This window comes from Elaeis guineensis, chromosome 10 (assembly GCF_000442705.2).
Source record: "Elaeis guineensis isolate ETL-2024a chromosome 10, EG11, whole genome shotgun sequence".
NCBI classification, from domain to species: domain Eukaryota; kingdom Viridiplantae; phylum Streptophyta; class Magnoliopsida; order Arecales; family Arecaceae; genus Elaeis; species Elaeis guineensis.
In genome coordinates, this window is record NC_026002.2 from 6,409,240 (window position 1) to 6,419,498 (window position 10,259).

At 38.4% G+C, this 10,259-nt stretch overlaps 1 non-coding gene across 1 annotated transcript; it reads left to right on the forward strand.

The window, feature by feature from the left end:
- Positions 1-4,389: 4,389 nt before the first annotated feature.
- LOC140852261 (small nucleolar RNA R71) lies at positions 4,390-4,496 on the forward strand. Its single transcript, XR_012135163.1, has one exon. It is a non-coding gene; the product is annotated as a small nucleolar RNA R71 (small nucleolar RNA).
- Positions 4,497-10,259: the final 5,763 nt, after the last annotated feature.

The window sequence follows — 10,259 nt, forward strand, 5'->3', positions numbered from 1 at the left end:
TTCCAGCATCGTTCAAATTTGTATTTAGTTGTTTGATGGCCCACATGGCTTTGTGTTCTATCTCAATAGGCAAGTGACATGGTTTACCAAACACAATCCTATAAAGAGACATTCCTAGATTGGTCTTGAAAGCGGTTCGGTATGCCCAAAGTGCATCAATTAATTTTAAAGACCAATCCTTTCTATTGGCATTAACAGTTTTTTCCAGGATCTGTTTGATTTGTCGGTTTGACACTTCAACTTGCCCACTAGTTTGAGGATGATATGGTGTGGCCAATTTGTGGGTGACATTATACTTTTTCATCAATGTTGCAAAAGGTCGGTTACAAAAATGGGTTCCCCGATCACTAATGATTGCCCTAGGAATACCGAAACGGGAGAGAATATTTTCTTTAAGAAACTTAATGACCATTTTGCTATCGGGTGTTCTACATGCAATTGCTTCTACCCATTTTGAAACATAATCAACTGCTACTAGAATATATTCATTTCCAAAGGAATTTGAAAATGGTCCCATGAAATCGATCCCCCAAACATCAAAAACTTCAACTACCAAGATTGGGTTGAGTGGCATCATGTGTCGCTTGGTGATTCGGCCCATTTTCTGACATTGAGCACAATTTTTACAATATTCGTGAGCATCCTTAAACAAATTGGGCCAATAAAAACCACATTGGAGAACCTTAGCAGCAGTTTTCTTAGACGCGAAGTGACCCCCACATGCTTGATCATGACAAAAAGATAAAATATTCATGACTTCGTTATCTGGGATACACCTTCTAATAATTTGATCAGGACATTGTTTAAAAAGATAAGGATCATCCCAAATGAAATACTTCACTTGGGCAAAAAATTTATATTTATCCTGCTTAGTCCAATGAGAAGGTATCTTGCCTATGGCTAAATAATTTACAATATCAGCAAACCAAGGTTCAGTAGACAAAGACATGAGTTGCTCATCTGGGAAAGATTCATTGATGGGTGGTTCACTAGATGGTGCAACTGGAATTCGGGACAAATGATCTGCTACAATGTTCTCAGTGCCTTTCTTGTCCCTAATTTCTAGGTCAAATTCTTGAAGGAGCAAAATCCATCTGATTAAACGTGCCTTGGCATCCTTCTTTGCTAGGAGATGTCTAATGGCTGAGTGATCGGTGTAAACAATGGTGTGGGTCCCAACCAAATAAGATCTAAATTTCTCTAAAGCAAAGACAACGGCAAGAAACTCCTTCTCAGTTGTGGTGTAGTTAAGCTGCGCATCATTTAAGGTTTTACTTGCATAATATATCACTCTAGGCAGCTTATTTATTCGTTGACCTAAGATTGCACCCACAACATGATCGGACGCATCACACATTAATTCAAATGGTTCAGACCAGACAGGAGGATGAATGATTGGAGCTGATACAAGTGCATTTTTTAGAAATTCAAAGGATTCCAAGCACTCATGAGTAAATTCAAATTTAGTATCCTTTGCCAAAAGATTAGTCAGTGGACGTGCTACTTTGCTAAAGTTGGCAATAAACCTTCTATAGAATCCAGCATGACCTAAAAATGAACGTATTTCTTTCACAGATTTAGGTGGTGGAAGACTTGCAATTAGATCTATTTTGGCCTTGTCCACTTCAATCCCCTTTTTAGAAATGACATGGCCAAGAACTATTCCCTGTTTGACCATAAACTGACATTTTTCCCAGTTGAGAACTAGGTGCTTCTCCTTACATCGTTCTAGAACTAATTGCAGGTGATTCAGACACTCGGAGAAGGTTAGACCAAAAACAGAAAAGTCATCCATAAAAATTTCTAGAAATCGTTCTATCATATCTGAAAACATGCTGATCATGCATCTCTGAAAGGTTGCCGGTGCATTACATAGTCCAAAGGGCATTCGTCTATAGGCAAAAGTACCAAATGGACAGGTGAATGTAGTCTTTTCTTGATCTTCAGCAGCTATGGGGATCTGGTTATAACCGGAGTATCCATCAAGAAAACAGTAAAACTCTTGTCCGGCTAGTCTTTCCAACATTTGATCAATAAATGGCAAAGGAAAGTGATCTTTCCTTGTCGCAGCATTCAACTTTCTATAGTCTATACAGACCCTCCATCCCGTTTGGGTCCTAGTTGGAATAAGTTTGTTTGCATCATTTTGGACCACTGTTACCCCAGATTTCTTGGGTACTACTTGAACTGGGCTTACCCAAGAGCTATCAGAAATAGGATAAATTATTTCACTATCTAGGAGTTTCAGAATCTCCTTTTTAACTACATCCTTCATAACTGGATTAAGCCTTCTTTGGGCTTCTCTTGTTGGTTTAGCCTCTTCCTCTAAGTATATTTTATGTTGAACTATAGAAGGGCTTATTCCTTTGATATCTGCTATGGTCCAACCTATTGCTTCCTGATTTGCTTTTAGAACTGACACTAACTCCTCCTCTTGCTTGGGATCTAGGTCTGATGCAATAATTACAGGCAAAGTTTCTTTGGGTCCTAGATATGCATACTTGAGATGTTCTGGGAGGGGTTTTAGTTCTAAAATGGGTGCTTCCTCTATCGATGGTTTAGGTGATGGTTTCACCATCTCAATGATTGGTTCAGTAGGAAGTGTCGATTCCTGATTAATCTGATTTTCTTTAAGTATTTCATTGACATCCTCAGACTCATGGATTAACCAGGGGTTAGACTCTAGGTCGACTTCATCATCACTAATGTCAATGGATTCATAAATACCATCTTGGACTACATTGACATCAGCATGAGAAGAGGATTCCTGTTCTAAGTTAAAAACATTAAGCTCAATGGTCATATTCCCAAAGGATAACTTCATTAGACCATTTCGACAATTGATTTCAGCATTGGCCGTAGCTAAGAATGGTCTTCCTAAAATGACAGGTATATGTCCTTTAGGATTCGCAACTGGCTCAGTCTCTAAAACAATAAAATCTACAGGGAAAATAAAATTTTCAACCTTTATCAGAACATCCTCGACCATTCCCTTAGGGATCCTGAGAGATCTATCGGCTAACTGTAATGTGATCCCAGTAGGTTGAAGTTTTTCTAATCCTAGTTGTTCATACACCGAATATGGAAGGATATTCACACTAGCTCCTAGATCTAGCAAGGCCTTTTTTATATTGGTTTCTCCAATAACACAAGAAATTGTTGGAGCTCCAGGGTCCTTATATTTAATTAGCACATGGCTAGATAGGTATGAACTGACACTTGCAGCCAAAAATGCTTTCTTTGGTACATTAGTGGTCCTTTTCCTAGTGCAAAGATCTTTTAAAAATTTGGCATAAGTTGGAACCTGATGGATTATATCTAAAAGAGGAATATTAACTTGGACTTGTTTAAATACCTCTAAAATTTTGTCTAAATGTTCAGATTTATTGGATTTCAGTCTGTTTGGAAAAGGAGCTCTAGGACTTAAGTACTGGACTAGGTGAATTTTCAGTTTCTGGTGCTTGAGGTTGAAAGGTAGTAGTTTTAGAAGGTGACTCGACAGATGAGTCATCTATATCATCAAGTGTAACTACCTTATTGTCTATTTGTTTTCCTGATCTTAAGGTATGAATGGCATTTACACCATTAACTTGGTTTCCTTGTTGGGGTCGTGGACCATTTTGGTTCCTAGGATTTGGCTCATGTTGGCTAGGTAACCTACCATGTTCTCGTTCACTAATGGTCGAAGCCAGCTGACTTACTTGCATTTCCAGACGGGCTATAGCTTGGGTGTTATTATTTATGAGTTGATCCGTAGTTTGCATAAAGCTGGTATGTGTTTTCATCATGGCTTCTAGGCTTTTCTCTAAAGAGGTAATTTTCTTGTCATTATCATGGAAGCCTGGCGGGTTGTTCATTACTGGGTTGGACCTTAGATTTTGCTGATTGAAATTTGGATTACCTACATTAGGATTCTGGGACCATGAGAAATTCGGGTGATTCCTCCAACCTGGGTTATATGTGGGTGCATAAGGATTGTTCAATGGTCCTTGATAGGTGGCATTCACCTGTGCACACTCATTCGAGTAGGAACATTCTTCTAAGACATGGTCTGGTGCATTGCACCCTTTACACATGGGTGCAGATATTTGATTTACATTGGCTGGTCTCTGTAATTCTAAGGCTTCCAATCTACGTGTTAAGGTTGCAATCTTGGCCTCTGATGCTAGGGTTGGTTGAATTTGATGCATTCCTCCTCTTGAAGGTGTAGCTTTATCAGGTTCCCTAGTTGTTTTCCACTGTAAATTTTTCTCGGCTAGGTCTTCTAAGAATTGCCAAGCTTCAGTAGTTTCTTTGTCCATAAATTGGCCTTGGCACATGGACTCTAGCATGGTTCTTGAGTTTGAATCTAACCCCTCATAGATGATCTGGCATAGTCTCCAAGTTTCTATTCCATGGTGTGGGCATTGGGTCAAAAGATTCTTGAAACGATCAAAGTACTTCCAAAATGATTCACCAGCTAGTTGGTAAAATTGATTTATTTCATTCCTAATCCTAGCTGTTTTATGATGGGGGAAATACTTTTTTAAAAATGTTCTCACAAAGCCCTCCCAAGTAGTGACAGAATAGTTTGGCAGACTATAAAGCCACTTCTTAGCATTGTCCTTAAGGGCAAAGTTGATTAATCTAAGTTTGACCTCATCCTCTGTTAATTGCAGTTTCATGGTTGCACATACCTCCTCAAATTCTCTAATAAATATATAAGCATCTTCTAATCCTGTGAATTTTGGAAGCATATTTATGATTTGAGGTTTGATTTCAAAATTGTTAGCTGTGGGTTGTGGCAACCTGATACAAGATGGTTGGATGGAGCCAACTGGATAACACAAATCCTTAAGGGTCATGGGTTGGATTGGTTCAGCCATTGGAACAACAGGAATTGACTCAATTCTAACTAGACGACCCGACACTCTTCTCCACACACGAGGTGTACGGTTCTCGATGTTTATACAATATTTTTTTTTTATAAAATTTTTATGTATAAGGAAAAGAAAGAAAAGAGAAAAAGTTCTAAAGAGAAGATCCTAAGGAGTCCTAAATCTAAAGAAAAGTAACCAAATTAATTTAAATTTTAAATTTTTTTTTTTTTTCAAACAAGTGAATCAATAAATTAAACTCAATCTATCCTAGGGTTAACCTAAATCTAGACAGCTCCTAACTGTTCCAAGATGACCCTTCAAACCTTCCAAGTGGAGATTGATTAACTAGTTAGCCAGGTAAGTATAAGAGGTGGGAGGTTCACTCATCGTTGCCTTTCTAGACACCAAACGAGTTGGCCAGGCCAGCAATTGAACCAATTTAACAAACCACCCTCAGGGACTTGCCTAGACACCAACTAATCAAACAACTCAAACTTGGTAGAACTCTTAGGGTTCCTTGTCCTATTGAGCTCGAATTCCTTAAGGTTGACGTCTAATTGATTTTAAGATTAAAAGTCTAGGTAATGCAATATGATGGAGATGGTTTTTGGGCTAAGGAAGGGTAATGAAATCCCCACCTTATCTTGTTAATGGGTTGATGCCCTTAGATTAATTATGAAAATGCAAATACAAATAAACAAGATGACCAAGAATGTAAAAGATTTTAATTTAGAATTTTTTTTTTATTTTGATATTTTACTTCACGATTATGAAATGTCTTTTGTTTTGTTTTATATATTTTTTTTTTGTGATTAAGTAAATTCAAATGATTAGGTCTAAAAGCAAAAGTAATTAACTAAAAATAATAAAAGAGAAATTAGAAGCGTACCTGAGTTTTCCAGCAATCACCAACTAAATATAGAAACCTAAAGAAAAAAAAAAGAGAGTTATAACGCACGAAGAACAAATATTTGAAAATAATTTAAAACGCCAGATCCCCGGCAACGGCGCCAAAAACTTGATGTTCAAATCTTAAAATTTGTAAATAAAACCGCAAGCGCACGGTGTGCAGAGTAGCACGACCAGCGAGTACGGGTCAATCCCACAGAGACTTGGTTTTAAAAATGATTTTCAAATCTATGCTCAAGTGAGCTTTAACAAAAATCGAAAGTCGAAAGTTGTTTGCTAAAGACAATAAGACTAAGGATCTAGGGTTTTTGAATCCACTAGATCTAGATTAGGGAATTCTACCTAAAATTTTTCTTATTGATCCTAACGACTACTCCTCTTGTCTTTCCCAAGCATAGATTATGAAGGGACTAAGGCCCAACGATAACCCATCAAGATTCTTTATAGGGGAGTAATAACTAGGATCCCTTAGGGTTTTCTCCTCCTATGCACTGAATCAAGCATGAACTATGAAGGGACTCTGACCCAACTGTAGTTCATCAAAAATTCTTGGCAAAAGAGGAAGAAAAAGAAACCCTAAGAAAAAGAAAGAACCCTATGTAAAATCCCTACTCATGATCTAGCTTCATCGCAAACCCTAGAAGGGATGCTTAGCTAGACATGATCTAAATCTACTTGCAAAATTTAAATACAGAAAAATAAACTACCCTAATTTCATAAATTAAACTATCCTAATTGCATAAATTTAAACTGCATAATTTAAACTAACCTAATTGCATTAAATTGCATAAATTAAACTATCCTAATTGCAAGAAAAATAAATTGCATAATGTAAAGAGATGAAATTGCATAAAAATAAGATTTTATATATAAAAAAAAATTATTACAAAAACCTCAAAGCTCGAGGCTTGAAAAGAGAGCTAAAAACCCCACTATCTAGGGTTACAAGCTTGATCTCAAGGAAGAATACATAAAACAAGGGCCTTTGGGGGCTTTTTATAGGCATTTGGGGGTTATAAGGTTTTCAAAACTTCCGATGTGGGACTAAGAGGTTTTAGGGGTTTATGGTGCGCCGATGGGTCCATGGTCCATGCGCCTGTTGCTGTGGACCAGGCGGCTAACCAGATCACCAAATCAGTTGATTTTTGATCAATTTTGATCTGATTTGACTCGGGTTTGACCCAATTGAGTCTTCTTTCTTCATTCTTCAATTCCTGGGTCAATTTAACTCCGTTTTGCATAAAATTTGCGCCGTTGGAATCCTCTTTCCTTGTTCTTTCTATTGATGATCTCTTCTTCTGCAAAATATAATAACAAGTATCAATTTCTTAATAAAGTTAGATAATTTAGATATTAATTGATACTTTTTATGTCAATTTGTGACATAAATCACACCATTAAGGTGATCCGGTAGAGTACCGCGTCAACCGGACAGATACTACGATTTCTTGGTCCGGGACGGTGATTCCATCGAACTTGATGAGAATAATGAGGATCCGATCACCTATATGGATGCAATGCAGAGATCTAATTCTGAGAAATGGCTTAAAGCCATGAAATTCGAAATGGAGTCCATGAAGGTCAATGATGTATGGACATTGGTTGACCCACCTGAAGGGGTTAAACCCATTGGGTGTAAATGGGTCTTCAAAAGGAAGAGGGACGCAGACGGAAAGGTGGAGACCTATAAAGCCCATCTGGTAGCCAAGGGGTATCATCAACGTTATGGTATTGACTATGACGAGACGTTTTCCCCTGTGGCAATGCTCAAATCTATTCGGATAATGCTTGCAATAGCTGCCCATCTGGATTATGAGATCTGGCAGATGGATGTAAAGACAGCTTTCCTGAATGGAGAGCTGACCGAAGAGGTGTATATGATACAACTTGAGGGGTTTACATCCACAGATGAGTCCAAGGTGTGCAAGCTTCAGAGATCCATTTATGGACTGAAGCAAGCTTCTCAGAGTTGGAACATGTGTTTTGATAAGATGATCAAAACATATGGCTTCATTAAGAATGGAGAAGAGCCCTGCATCTATAAATGGGCAAATGATCCAGTTGTGGTATTCCTTATCTTGTACGTGGATGACATTCTCTTAATCGGGAATGACATCCCCGCACTACAGGGAATAAAAGTTTGGTTGTCATCACAGTTCTCCATGAAGGACTTGGGTGAAGCATCCTACATCCTAGGGATGAAGATCTATAAGGATAGATCTAAAAGGATGCTTGGGTTATCCCAGTCCATGTACATAGACACTGTGCTGAAGAGGTTCAGCATGGAGAATTTCAAGAAGGGCTATCTATCGATAGGCCATGGAATTTCTCTCTCTAAGAAGGATTGTCCGACAACTTCTGAAGAGAGAGAGCGTATGAGTAGAGTCCCATATGCTTCAGCCGTAGGATCTATCATGTACACCATAACATGTATAAGACCAGATGTGGCATACTCACTAAGAGTAGTGAGTAGATACCAATCTGATCCTGGAGAAAACCACTGAAAAGTGGTTAAAGCCATTCTTAAGTATTTGAGAAATACTAAGGACCAAAGGTTGGTTTATGGCGAGTCAGATCTGAAACTTGTGGGGTTCACAGACTCTAGCTTTCAATCTGACCATGATGACAGCAGGAGCGTGTCGGGTTATATCTTTACTCTGAATGGTGGAGCCATCTGCTGGAAGAGTTCCAAGCAGTATACTGTGGCAGACTCTGTTTGTGAAGCGGAGTATATCGCAGCATCAGATACCGCGAAAGAAGCTGTGTGGCTGAGAAAATCCATCACTGAGCTCGGAGTAGCACCCTCCCTCGATGGTCCAGTCCTACTCTACTGCGACAGCACTGGTGCCATAGCTCAGGTGAAGGAACCCAAAGCACATCAGCGGACGAAGCACATCTTGCACTGCTTCCACCTGGTCTGAGAGATCGTGGATCGAGGTGACGTCGACCTTCAAAAGATCGACGGAAAGGAGAACCTGGCCGACCCCTTCACTAAAGCCCTGGCAATAAAGGAGTTCGACAACCACAAGTCGAAGATGGGTATTAGATACTGTGCCGAGTGGCTTTAGGATAAGTGAGAGTTTAAAGAACCTGGCTCTGATACCAATTGAAGGAACCAGATCTAGGGTTTCAGAGTTAGATCTTGAAACTTTTTCAAGATCATACAGCGGAAGACTAAAATAAATCAAAATTTATTTTCTAAAATCAGAGAATCCCTAGATCTAAGATCCTATTACATGATTATTACATAGCATTAAATCAAAAATTAAAATATATAAATATAGCATGAACTACATGTTGATCATATCAACATATTTCTATACCACATCTAATGTATGTATTAAACAATAAATCAGATCTATTACCTTGCAAGTTAGACGCTCTAACCTCGCTGATCCGGGCTTAAGGATTATGTTGCAAGCCGCACACGCATCCGGCCTCTAGGAGTCGTCCACACGAGCCCACGAATCTCGATCAGAAGTCCTGCTTCAGAAAATCAGCACAGTATGCTAGTACTGCGCTGATCCTTCTTTGATGGTTGATCAGGTGCCTCCTTCTTCTTGATTTGGACTCTTCCAAAGATGGAAAGTAGAAGGAGTTTTAGATCTGAGATGCTCTCAGGAAACTCAAGATGGAGGGACGAAAGATATGAAAACAAAAATCCTAGAAGAAGACCCTCTTCTTCTTCACGTTTTTCTCTCTAGACACCCAAACTTGCATCTTTTATATCTCCATGACCCAAAGGTATTTCTCTCTGATTTTTGAATGGCACAAAGGTCTCTCAAATCTGTATCTTTTCCTAAAATTTCACGAAGAAACTCATCTTATATAGAGAGATATGATAGAGTCCTTGTCTAGGTCAAACACCTAGTCAAGACTTATCCAAACATGGCAAGTTAAGGGACGCCCAACTCTTGAGAACCTCCTTCATATTTTCGTGCATGGATCACCAGAAAAGGGTACACAATGTATACCCTAAAAGCTATGAAAATTCTAAAAAAAAAATTTGGATAAATTCGATGCAAAATTGAAAGAGTTTTGGATTTCTAAAACTCTATCTCAAAGAATTCGAAATCCAAACTTATTCCTTTTAGATTTGATCCAAACCACCTTCCATGTAAGAAAGAAGAGAAGAGACCTTTTGTGAACGTGGGAGAGACCTGGGAGAGAGCTTTTGTCGCACAAAATAAGTGGAGATTGGCATTGAATAAGAGAGAGGGCATGGGGAAGGCTTATGTGGCGCAAGATGGAATTCTAGTCTTACTAGGATTCTATCTCATGACTTGTTTTAATTTGGTTTCTCAAACCAAATCAAACTAAAATTAGATCAACCTAATTAAAATAGATCTTAACCCAATTAAAAATCTAATTTAATCAGATTAAATTAGATTTAAATCTGATTTAATTTTTTAATTAAATTAGAAATTAGATTGATCCAAGTCCTAGTTGAACTAGGATTAGTTTTTCCTTGCACTTGGCTTATCCAATAAA